Raw genomic sequence first — 12,291 nt, 5'->3', positions numbered from 1 at the left:
GATAGAATGTACTTATAAAGGTAGAATCTTTTTCAGTTTCTAACTTAGTTCACTATCTCCCAGTTATCAGAATATACCAGGAACATTGGAAACCATCTGTGATGTGGAAATCACAAGATGATAAAGAACAAGTCAAAAAAAAGAAGGTGACTTTTTACTTGGAATCGAATTTTATCATTAAGATTAATTGGTAAAAGAAAGAAAAACTGGAATCTGATAAGCCTATCACAAATACAATTCTGATTATTTCCTTTGTTTGAGACAGGGTCTGATTTAGATGCCCAGCTGACTTTGATTCACTAAGCACACTATAATGTATAAAACATATTAAAAGTATAATAGATAGCAGTATGTATTTAATCATGTGTCTTTGGGCAAATATTCCTAGCATCAGAATCTTCTACAGAAGAGAGAGCTGAGAAGCCATTTGGGGTTGGTCTGGTTATTGGTAAAGGAGAATGTATAAGTACCGATTCTGAAAAAGTGCAGAATGTTAGAGAGAATGCCATAAGATAACAACAGCTTAACTTTCCTGCTATGTGCAATGTTAGCTGCAGAAACCTAACACACAGCTGAAACTATGCCAAGCTTCTCAACCCGCTGAGCTGAAGTAACTGTGCAACTGGATTGGACACGGCTGCAAAGGAGTCCCATCCATTTAGAAATTCAATATACATTGGATCAACCTACCCTCCCAAAGGTGTATGAATTTGTATATGAATTTATGTGAGTTTATCCATATTTACTTGTGTAAAAGTCTTTCCTTCTGTGAGAGTGACTCTCCTCTTGGTTCAATAAAGTTTATTGCTCCAAACTCCGCTAAGCCTAACAAGTGAGAGGCATCTGGACAAGAGGGAAAAGGCTCTAGCAACTAATCCATTACTTAATTACTGGATTCCCTTTTCTTAGAAATATTTTGTGGGAAACTTTTTAGAAGAACTCAGAAATAAAGATTAAAATCATGTTGCAAAGTATCCAATGTTTCTTCCTGTGACTTCAACTAGCAGGCTGGAAGTTAGAGCAGCCCAGTTTCTGTGGAGAGAGAACAAAGGCTACTTACTAATCCCTGCTGTTTTAAAATGAGTTGCTAAATACCAGAGATTGCAGCTTCTGGCCTGGCCTCAGAGAATCTTGGGCAGGTCAGCTATAGCTGCAAACTCACTTAGACTTAAAATAGATAAACATCTTAATACTAAATGGCAATCTTAAATAACTCTGAAGACCAAGTTTTGCCCTTGCAGACACTCTTCCCCTTCTGCTGACTCAAAAGGAACTTAGAAGAAATGCCAGGGCTGGAACCCTCTATCTCTCACCACCCCAAATCCAGGTGCTTAGGAACCTGCCCTTTCTGGTTACAGGTAGGAGTCTCCTGCTCACCAAGTAGCCACCTTGGAGACCCCTGGCACTCTTATTAGGCACAAGGCAGCAGAGATCAAAACATATCAGACCAATCATCAAGCCTGATCAACAACCTAGATGAACCAATGGGGGACCAAGGCACCTGGAAGAACACCCTACTTCTACTGGAGGGCCTGTCTGGAGTCCCTCACTGGCTAGTGAATCTTGATTGATATGACCACCTCCCTTAGGATTAGAGTGTCCTGAAGACACACAGCATAGAGATTCCTGACCCAGGATTCTAGTCCAGGAGCTGACCCTGTTCACATCTGCAAGATTTTTGTTTCTGTCTTGTCCTCCAATAGTCTATCTTTCTTATTCAGAACACAGCAGGAATTTCTTCTTCCAGTTCCTCCACAGCTGCTGCCACCCTTCCTCCTCCTCCTCGCCCTGCCCCATCTTCTTCTGAGGAATCACAGTAAGTTATTCAACTTGGAAAAGAGTAAACTATAGGTCCCAAGGATATTAACAATTAAAGAGAGACTTTAGGACACAAAATGTGATGTTTGTTTCTCTGATTTTATACTAACTTCAGGAAAACTGCAGCTAATATTCAACTGCTACATATGAGACTCCAAACAACCCTGGGAGAAAAGCAGGGAATGGATGTCAATCACTATGGAGAACTATGTTAGCCAGCACATCTTCCTCGGTGGGAAGGTGAAAACTCTTATCTGTATTAGTAATGGTATTCCAGAGGAACAGAACTCACAGCATGGAACTCTCTATGTGTGTAGAATGTGGATATGTACTCTGGCTTACAGAATCTGGTCCAGCTAGTAAAACAAGGGCTGTGAACCAACAGAAAGTTGAAGAATACAGGAGTGCCTCTATGTCTCAACTGATCTTCAGCATATAAAAGAATTCCAAAGAAGGAGCCTCAATGCCAGAGAAATAAAGTGACCTTGTTAGCCAGCATGTGACAAGAAGAGAAAGAGAAAGAACTTCCATCTTCAATACCCTTTACATATGTAAGCTCTCACCAGAAGCCCTAGCCCAGATTAATTTTTCTTGTCAATCAAGACTTGCAGATCAAAAAAGAATTTTCCCATCTTAAATGCTGCAAATAATAAAAATCCCTCACAGTGCCCATATGTTACATTTTAGGTAACTAAACATATGTAACTACAGTAATTTGAGCTCGTTGCATTAGTGTCAACAACAGTTGACAATAAGTTCAGTTCTCTATCCAGATTTTTTAAAATATATATTTATTTATTTGTTTATTTATTTAATATATATGAGTACACTGCATCGAATCCAATTACAGATGGTTGTGTGCCACCATGTGGTTGCTGGGATTCAAACTCAGGACCTCTGGAAGAACAGTCAGTGTTCTTAACCTCTGAGCCATCTCTCCAGCCCTCTATCCAGATGATTAATTGTCTTGTCTGTGGAACAGAGTAATGGCCAGTCAAGGTGATTATCCATATGGAAAATAAAATTGATGACCTCACTATGTACTGATAATGTCAAGTACTGTCAAAACAGGAAAGTTTCACCCTCAAAGCCCAGCTTGGAAAAGATGCAGGACTGTCTTCCCCTCTGGTGGCCTTAGAGACAGCATTACATGTTCAATGCAATTCTCAATTACAAAGTATGAGCCAGCCTGGCCTTCAGGAGACCTAGTCCTAAGCAGCATTTGTAAAAAGTGGAAAGAAATTCTTGTGCCTGGGAAACATCACAGAATGGAAACAAGTAAGAAATCAGAGCAGTTCTGCACTTAAAAAGAACCAGTGATTGACTTTTTACAAATATAAATGTAATTGAAAAAACATACAGCCATACTAACTTTTAAAAAGAGCAGACCATTTCCTGGTAGAAGGAATACCATTACTCAAATACTGTTTAAACTAGCCTTTATGTGGATTGTTGGCTGCTGAGACCTGTAACTTGATGAACACAGCCACCACCGCCCGGCTCAACAGTGCTCTTCTAAGCCAAGAGAAATAGTTCAAAGAGAGTACCCACCAGGAGAACTCTCAAATATCTTTTTGTTACAAAGGAAAGCTCTGTCTCCCTCACTACACACTTGGCAGGCTGCAGCAGGTCAGTTCCCAGTGGTAGTGGTTGTGGGAGGATCCAAGCCAAGTGTGTAGGGAGCTAAAACTTTTCACCTTTACTGAGGAGCATCTCAATGCCATCCAAGCTGACTTTGCCTCAACTCATCCAACAAAGATCACAAGACCCCTCCCAAGCAATCTGTCTTAAAATAGGCAGAAAATTTCCATTCTTTAGCATTTTTTCTACTGAGACATTCAGAGGAACACACAAACCACATCTTTTCAGGACACACCAAGCTGCATCTGAAAAGCAGTATCTTCCTAAGCTTGGATATTTCACTACCAATTATGGTTTCTAAGAACCAAAATCAAATATCCTTCAACAATTTATCCCCTTAATTCTCTCCTCCCCATCCTAAATTCTTCCCGGCCAATTTCTTCCTTGTTACATATGTGTGACTATGAAGAACTCAAATACATAAATAAAACTTGCTGACTGCAGCTTGATTGGTTGTTTGAATATGGTTCAAGGACTGCCCATGTTGCATTGATTAGCCAAATGGGAACTCATTGTCTGGGGCTAATTCTAATACTTGAGAGTTCTACTCTTTAATAAGGAATAGGACTTCAGGAGCACAAATCATCCACAGATCAATAGGAAAATAAGGTAGGCCCCCTCCTCTGTGAAGTAGATAAAGTACCACATTGAATCCAAAAGCTGCAAGTGGATTATTTTATTTACCTAGTGAGCTTTTTGCTGTTAATGGTGGCAAACCATCTCTACCTTTGATATACAGGTAGAAGTCATACAAATTCCACAGAAAGATTATCCTAGACTTCTTCCCTATCTACTAACACAAAATGCTCTGTCAGAGTCAGATGCATTCTTCAATAGGACCATGTTTTATTCTCACTCCTTTTATTTTCTCGGTTAAATCATATTTAGTGAGATAGTTTTCCTCTGCTCAGCTCACTGCATGTATGAACAGAACCATAGTCTGGCTCACAATCCATCCCAGTCCCAGCAGATCAGATTCTGACAACTCAGCCAGCTGCTCTTCCTGTTTGTGGAAGTGACTTTCCTGGCTGCCACACTCAGTATAGTATTGCTTGTTGTCTACCTCACAGCTCACTACTGCTGCTTCAATGGAGAATCCAAGAAGGATACCTCAAGGTACCTCCAACTGTTTCTAGTGATGTTACCTCTGCCCAGAATCCATCACTGGACATGGTCACCCAGCTGGGCCTCAGGAAAGTAGCAGCACTGCTACTGGATGAGAAGAGGTGAAATGACTCAGACAGCACAGCCTTCCCAGCCCTGCACTTCCACAATAGGGGTAGATAGGGACTGAGTTTGAAAACTTTGTAGTAAGGAAGAAATTCTTGCAGTCACCCAGAGCATGTCTCCTTCTTCCATCAAGGAACAGGGTACATCATGTGTACATTCTATCCCACACCTACATTCCAGGTCAGCCATTAATTTGCTTCATAGCTGGGAAGTCCTCCAGCCAACCATAGGTCACATTCAAACAGTAACTGTTGTTCAAGCAAAAATAGCCCTTAGATGAAAAACAATGAGTTGTCTATAGAAGGACTTGGAGACAGAAGAGAGATGGTGGAAATGTCATAATTATACTGGCTAAATATTGCTTTAAAAGTTGAAGTGGGCTTGGTGATCATGTGCTCCAGAGAGCAGGCCAAGTATTACGTAAGCATATTCACTCAGTAGTATCATCTTAAAACTTGGAAGAAAATTGTCTTATTAGGCAGGAACCCAATCATGACCTAGATATCCTTTTTGTTAGGACTAGTGTAACTACAGTAATTTGAGTTTTCAGTAAGTTCAGTTTTTTATCCAGATTCTTGAATCACTGGTGTTGGATGCAAAAATGGGCCACCAGGATACTTATCAATTATCTAAAATTGATTGCCTCACTGTTCATTGCTAATATTAAGTACTGTGAAAGCAGGGAATTAATCAATTTCTCTTGTCCCATACCTTCTGTTTCCACTTTCCAAGCACCATAATTATAGGCCTATGTCACCATGTTTAGCTGAGGTGGCTTCCATTTCATTTACTGAATCATTAGAAACACAGCATGAGTAAGACGAGCAGAACCATATGTTTATTTGGTAATGACTTAACACTGTGAGTCTGGGTTTCACCAACCATAGAGTAAGTAGAGAACTCTGTCCTAATCCTTAGGTGACTGATAACAGACATTATGATAAAGCAAAACAATACTGACCCTAATTTGAAAGACATTGGAGTTTAAGTTAGCAGGGTTGCATTTTATAGTAGACTTCTGTTACTACAGTTAGGACCACAGTCTGTGCCTTAACTACCCTAACCAGAGAGACTTATCCTCAATAAGTCAATTAAAAAGAACTGATTAACCTTGCTGACATGCCCACTTATAATGCCAGTAATCTGGAAGCAAGGTGGAGAGAATTCTCTGATGTTCTAGAACAGATAAGTGTTCTAGGCAAGTCAGAGACTCAGTGAAAATACTCTTGAAAATAAAACAACAAAAATGAGTAAAATGAAAAAAAGGAAATTACTAATGAAAATTGAAAACAGATTAACAAATTTGTTCAGTGTGACTGACTTTAAACACAGAAATTCTCCCTCTTCTAGGGTCTTTACAGAATTTTAGCTCCTTTCTCTCCTGAAAAGTATTTAGCTAACAAACATTTATTATGCATAAAAGTCCTTACTTAGAGGAATGAGTCACTTATGAAAATGAGATTCCAAGGGAAATTCAAAATTCTTGGGGGTACACTATTACACTACACCAAAACCAAAGGGAGAGCTGTGAATTTCTCTTTTAGAATCTCTAATTCCTACCATTCAGGCATTATACTGCTTTATTGAGGTAGGGACTGAGAGGCTTTGTGTTCTAATTGGAGATTGCCACTTGGGATATGCTGGCTGCTATTACTGACAAATCTGTGTAGTTGCCTAGATAAAAAAAAGAGGGGAAGAACTGGACTGGACTGAAGCACCACAGCTGAGTGGATACAGAGAGTACAATAGAAGCCAGATAGTATTGAGGTAAACCCCAAACATTGCACTCTAGAGGGCCTTCCTCTTTCTTCTATATCCAAATCCCCAATCTACTCCCAAGAGTTCATCCATACTGCATGGTTCTTTCGAAATACCTGACTTTCACAGTTCTAGAGTGACTTCTGTTTGAGGTCCAGGGTCCCATGAAGACAGATTTGATGTCAATTAATCAATTAGAGTTACCATCGGAGTTTCTAAATGAATATCTTGTAGGCATCAAAAAAACAGAATAGGGTCCAATTGAGCAAGTCAATCTTCATGCATGCATGCTCCATTTTTTTCCTTACAGGAAGCAAAAATTACGATGCATTGTTCTTGGATCCTACTGATGCTAAATGAGTCCAGAAACCAGACAGATTGTATTAAGAAAATTTCAATAAAATGAGATATGCTCTTTCTTTTTGTTTTTTTCCCTTGAGATAGAATGTCACTATAAATTATGACTGTCCAAGAAATCACTATGTATACCACCATGGCCTAAAATTCAGAGACTGTTCTATCACCATTCCTAATGTCCTGGGATTACAGGTATGCACCTCTAAGACCATCTGAGATGCTTTGTCAATGACTTATTTGAATCAAAGAATGAATGACAAGGTGCTGCCTGCGAGGTGGCTGCCATCTTTTTTGCGGCATCATGACTGCCCTCTGGCCCCTGGTGAAGCCCAAGATCGACAAAAAGAGGACCAAGAAGTTCGTCAGGCACCAGTCAGACTGATATGTGAAGATTAAGCGAAACTGGCGGAAACCCAGAGGCATTGACAACAGGATTCGGAGAAGATTCAAGGGCAAGATCTTGATGCCCAACATTGGTTATTGGAGCAACAAGAAAATCAAGCACATGCCTCCTAGTGGCTTCCGGAAGTTTCTGGTCCACAACGTCAAGGAGCTGGAAGTGCTACTGATGTGCAACAAATCTTACTGTGCTGAGATTGCTCACAATGTGTCTTCTAAGAACCAAAAAGCCATTGTAGAAAGAGCAGCACAGCTGGCCATCAGAGTCACCAATCCCAACGCCAGGCTACGCAGCGAAGAAAATGAATAGATGGCTTGCATGCATGTTTTGTGTTTAAATAAAACCACAAAAACTGAAAAAATAAAGAATGAATGACAAGGTAAGAATTAAACAGTAAACCTCATGGTTTTGAGGTTCAGTTATACCTAGTGAAGTTTTATAATAATAATTTAAACTAGCAAATAATTTCATATGTTCTCAAAAATGGGGTTCTCTGCTCAGTTAATTTCCTCCTGTTAAAAATATTTGAATTCTGTTTGTGAATATAAACCTGTGCCCTTAGTATAGGTAGCAGTGAGAAAACACCTAACAGATGTCTATTTACTCCCACTCTGTGAATTCTAGAGATAAAACCCAAGGAGGTTTTGACTACAAGTGATATTATTGTTCCTTATCTTGTATAACATATTTATATACCGCTGGTGTGTGACATACTTAAGCCAGAACCTAAGTATAGAAATTAGAAAAACATTTCTAGATTATATGGGTCTATCAGTGATTGATCTCAGGTCATCAGGGTTAGAGGTAACCAGATGTACCCAATGAGACAGTTGTCCGTCATTCATTTGTGGTTCTGGGAAATGTGTTCTCAAGAAATGTTTCCACCTAAGAATGAAATAAGATAATCTAAAAGAGATATACCAATACACCATTTTCTTTTGCACATAAAATTTATTATCAACTTTACTGTTTTCCTTCATTCTTATAAGACAATATATTTACAATCTAAAAAGAAGACTGTTTTCTGGTGAAATGGTTCTTTCACCAATTCTTATCTGACCATCTATGAAAAGGCTCAGTGTGAAATCACTCTGGTGTGCAAGGTTGGCAAAATGACATTGATCATCCTAAAATGATTGTCAAATGACGATCACACAGAGTTGTCTTCCCATCTCCACATATCTTTGGGACCTAAAACCCCATTATCACATCACACACATACAACACAAAACAAATGAATAAACCATATCTCATTGTTCTTAGCATCTCTAGGTAATTCTATTAGACAGCAGTACTTCAGGATGAAGAGCCAATGGATAACTAATGGGGATATGAAGGAGCATGACTTGTCAAATTATACATACATCTTTACATGTATCACTGCAAGCTATATTGTGAGATATATAGTTGATTGCTGATTATTCTATGTGATAACATTTCTAAAAACAGCTGAATTTGGGTATACACATTAGATTCTTGAGGAACATGAGCACCTCCCTTGGGAGTAGAATGTGCTGAAAGCACATACCATAGAGTTTCAGGGTCTAGGATTCTACATGGACTTGACCCTTTCCTGATCCACAAAGAATTCTGTTTCAGTAGCACTTGTGCCTGTCCTCCCATGACCTATCTTTCTGTCTTTGAGCACTCAGCAGGCATTTCCTCTTCTTCCTCCTGGAATCAAGGAGGATAGCTTGCACAGTCCATTATTAACTTACAGCAGGGTTATCTATCAACTTCTCAGACAGAATTGTTCCAAGGAGATTATCAATTAGAGTGAGATTTAGGATACTAAATATGATTTCAGTTTCCGTGACTTCACATAGGTATTAGGTAACTGCAACTAATGTATATCTGTTACCTAGAGACTCCAGCAAATTCTGGGAGAAAAGAAGGAAACAGACAAAAATCACTATTGAGCACTATTGTTAGCTAGCACATCTTCCTCAGAGGGAAGGTGAAAAACAGAAAGCTGTACAAGGTAAAATTTTCTACATGAACATGAACTAAATATTCTTTGTCTTCTGATCACTGGGTCCAGGAAGAAAGAAGTTAAAGACTTTCTAAAATTCAATGAAAATGAACTCACACCAAACCCAAACAAACTGGTAGAAAAAAAATCACATGATCATATCAGTGGAGGCTGAAAAGGTGTTTGTAAAGATCAAAGACACTCTATATCAAAGCTCTTGAGGAGACCTGAGATATAGCATACATATCTAAAAATAATAAAATCAATATGAAGCAAGCCAATAGACGACTTCAAATTAAGTTGAGAGAAAACTTAAAGAACTTTCACTGAAATCAGGGATAATACGAAGATCTCTACTCTGTATCTATGCAATACAGTACTTGAGGTACTAGCTAGCACAAGAAGACAACAAAGGAGAACAAGGAGAAACAAACTGGAAAGAAAGAAGTCAAGTGTCACTCCTCCCAGATGATATAATGGTATAAATATCTCACTCCTAAAATTCTTCCTGGTAATCCTACAACTGATAAGCGTCTTCACCAAAGTGACTGGAAAAACATTGTCAATAAAGTCAGTAGTACTAATTCATACAAACTAGAAATATCTCAAGAAAAACGAAAGGGATGCAACACCCTTCATAATTTCCACAAATAATATAATATACCTTGGTGTAACTTTGACCAAGCAAGTAAAAGTTCTGTATGACAAGAACTTCATATCCCTGAAGAAAGAAACTGAAAAGGATATCAGAAGATAGAAAGATCACTCATGCACATGGATAGGTAGGATTAACATAGTGAAAATGGACACCTTACAAAAAGCATTCTACAACTTCAATGCAATTCCCATGAAAAGTCTAACAAAAATATTCGCAAACATTGAAAGAGAAACTCTCAAGTTCATATAGAAAACCAAAAAATCCAGGATAGCCCAAACAACTCTGAAGGAAAAAACACTGTCCCTAACCTTAGGCTGTCCTAGAGAGCAAGAGTGAGAAAACTGCATGGTGTTGGTACAGGAACAAACAAGGTGACCAGTACACACTACACACACTTGATTTTTGAAAAAGAAATAAAACCATACAATGAAAACAGATAAAATCGTCTTCAAGGAATATTGCTAATCTAACTGCATATCTACATGTAGAAAAATGCAAACAGATCCGTATGTATGACCCTGCACAAAACCCTAGTCATGTAGGATCAAGGACCTCAACATAACAGCAGACACATTATCTCTCATAGAAGAAAATGTGGTCAAGGAGAAAATTTACTGACAAGAAGAACAATGGGTCAGACACTAAGATTAACAATTGATAAATGGGACCGCATGAAGCTCAGAGACTTTGGGAAGGTAAAAGACAGTGTCATTAGGAATAAACAGCAGCATACAGATTGGGAGAGAATCTTCACTAACCGTTCATCTGACAGAGGGTTAATATTCAACATTTCTAAAGAGCCCAGGAGGTTAGACAGCAACTGCGCAAATATCCCTATTAAAGTCTAGGGTACAGTGCTAATCAGAGAATTCTCGACAGAAGAACTGTGAATGATCAAGGAATATTTAAATAAATGTTCAAAACCTTGAGTCACCAGGGAAATTCAAACCAAAACAACTCTGAGGATTAATCTTACAACCATTGGAATTGCTAACATCAAAAACTCAGATAGCAAATGCTGGAGAGAATGTGGAGCCAGGGAAACACTCTTGTATTGTTGGTGGGTGTGCAAACTTGAAGAACCACTTTGGAAATCATTTTGTCAGTTTCTAAGAAAAGTGGGAATAGTTCTAACTCAAGACCCAGCAATATCACTCCTGGACATATACCCCCAAAATGTTCAATTATACCACCAAAACACTTGTTCAACTATGTTAATAGTAGCTTTATTCATTATAGAAACTGAAAAAAAGAAAACCTTCAAGTCCCTCAACTGAAGAATAGATAATGGAAATGTCACTCAATTACACAAGGAACACTGAATCATTAAAAACAAAGACATCAGGCAGTCAAATGGATAGAGTAAGAAAATGTCATCTTGAGTGGGACAAACCAGACCCAAAAATACATGAGTGTTATGTACTGACTTATAAGTGGATATTACAAATAATGTATAGAATAACCATAGGAAAATCCACAGACACAAAGAATGCAAATATGTAAGAGGGTCAAGGAAGGCTGGTTGACTTTTTCTCCTAAGATTTCAGTGGTGGACAGTGGAAGGGAAATGGGTGAAAGAAGAAATAGGGAAGGAAGTTGTAGGTGGGAGGAGGGAGGGGCGGTGGAGGGAAAGCAGAGGAGATAATAAAAATTCAGGGTGTAGGAATTCAGAAGAAATCTCAAAGACCTGCAAGAAACCTGGGAAGGAGAAGCCCACAGGATGACTACTGTAAGACTCTAGCAAAAACTACTAGGAATGGAAGATGTGGAGCATGAATTGGCCACTTCCTGTAGCCAAGTAGGTCTCTCAGTGGAAAAATAAGGACATCACCAAATATTTCTTCATTTAATATCTGTCCTGTCTATAAGACAAATAGGGACAAGAGCAGATCAGAGGAGAGAGTGGCCAAACAACAATTGGGCCAAATTGAGACCCATTCCATATGGGGCAAGAACCAGTCCCTCAGACTATTAATGAAATCCTGTTATGCTTGCAAATAGGACTGTAGCACACCTCACTTCTGAGAGGCTGTAATGAACAGATAACAGAAATAGATGCAGAGACAAACAGCCAAGCATTAGATAAAACTTGGCCAGTTGTGCGGAAGAGATCAGGGAAGGACTGAAGTTCCCAAAGAAGATAGGGAACCCACAGGAAGACCAACAAAATCTACTACTCTGGTATCTTGATGGCCTATAGATACTGAACAACCAACCATCCAAAGTGAGCATGAACTACACCAAACGCCTCTCATACAGGTAAGAGATGTACAGCTTGGTCTTCATATGGGTCCCCCAACAACTGGAGTGGTGGCTTTCCCTGGATTTGAAGCCCACCTGTGGATCCCATTCCCCTAACTGGGCTGAATCATGTCTGGCCTCAGTGAGAGGATGTGTCTATAGAAAATGTTGTGTCCCTGGTAGGGGTGTTGAGGGGCCAGTAGGGTTGGGGATCAT

At 39.1% G+C, this 12,291-nt stretch overlaps 1 pseudogene; it reads left to right on the top strand.

Moving 5' to 3' along the window:
* Nucleotides 1-7,105: 7,105 nt before the first annotated feature.
* Nucleotides 7,106-7,565, top strand: LOC114633623 (annotated as a pseudogene).
* The last annotated feature ends 4,726 nt before the right edge of the window (nucleotides 7,566-12,291 follow it).

Source organism: Grammomys surdaster, unplaced genomic scaffold (genome assembly GCF_004785775.1).
Source record: "Grammomys surdaster isolate TR1022 unplaced genomic scaffold, NIH_TR_1.0 722, whole genome shotgun sequence".
NCBI classification, from domain to species: Eukaryota; Metazoa; Chordata; class Mammalia; order Rodentia; family Muridae; genus Grammomys; species Grammomys surdaster.
Note: the sequence above shows the minus strand (reverse complement) of the source record. Positions and strands in the feature narration are given on the sequence as shown.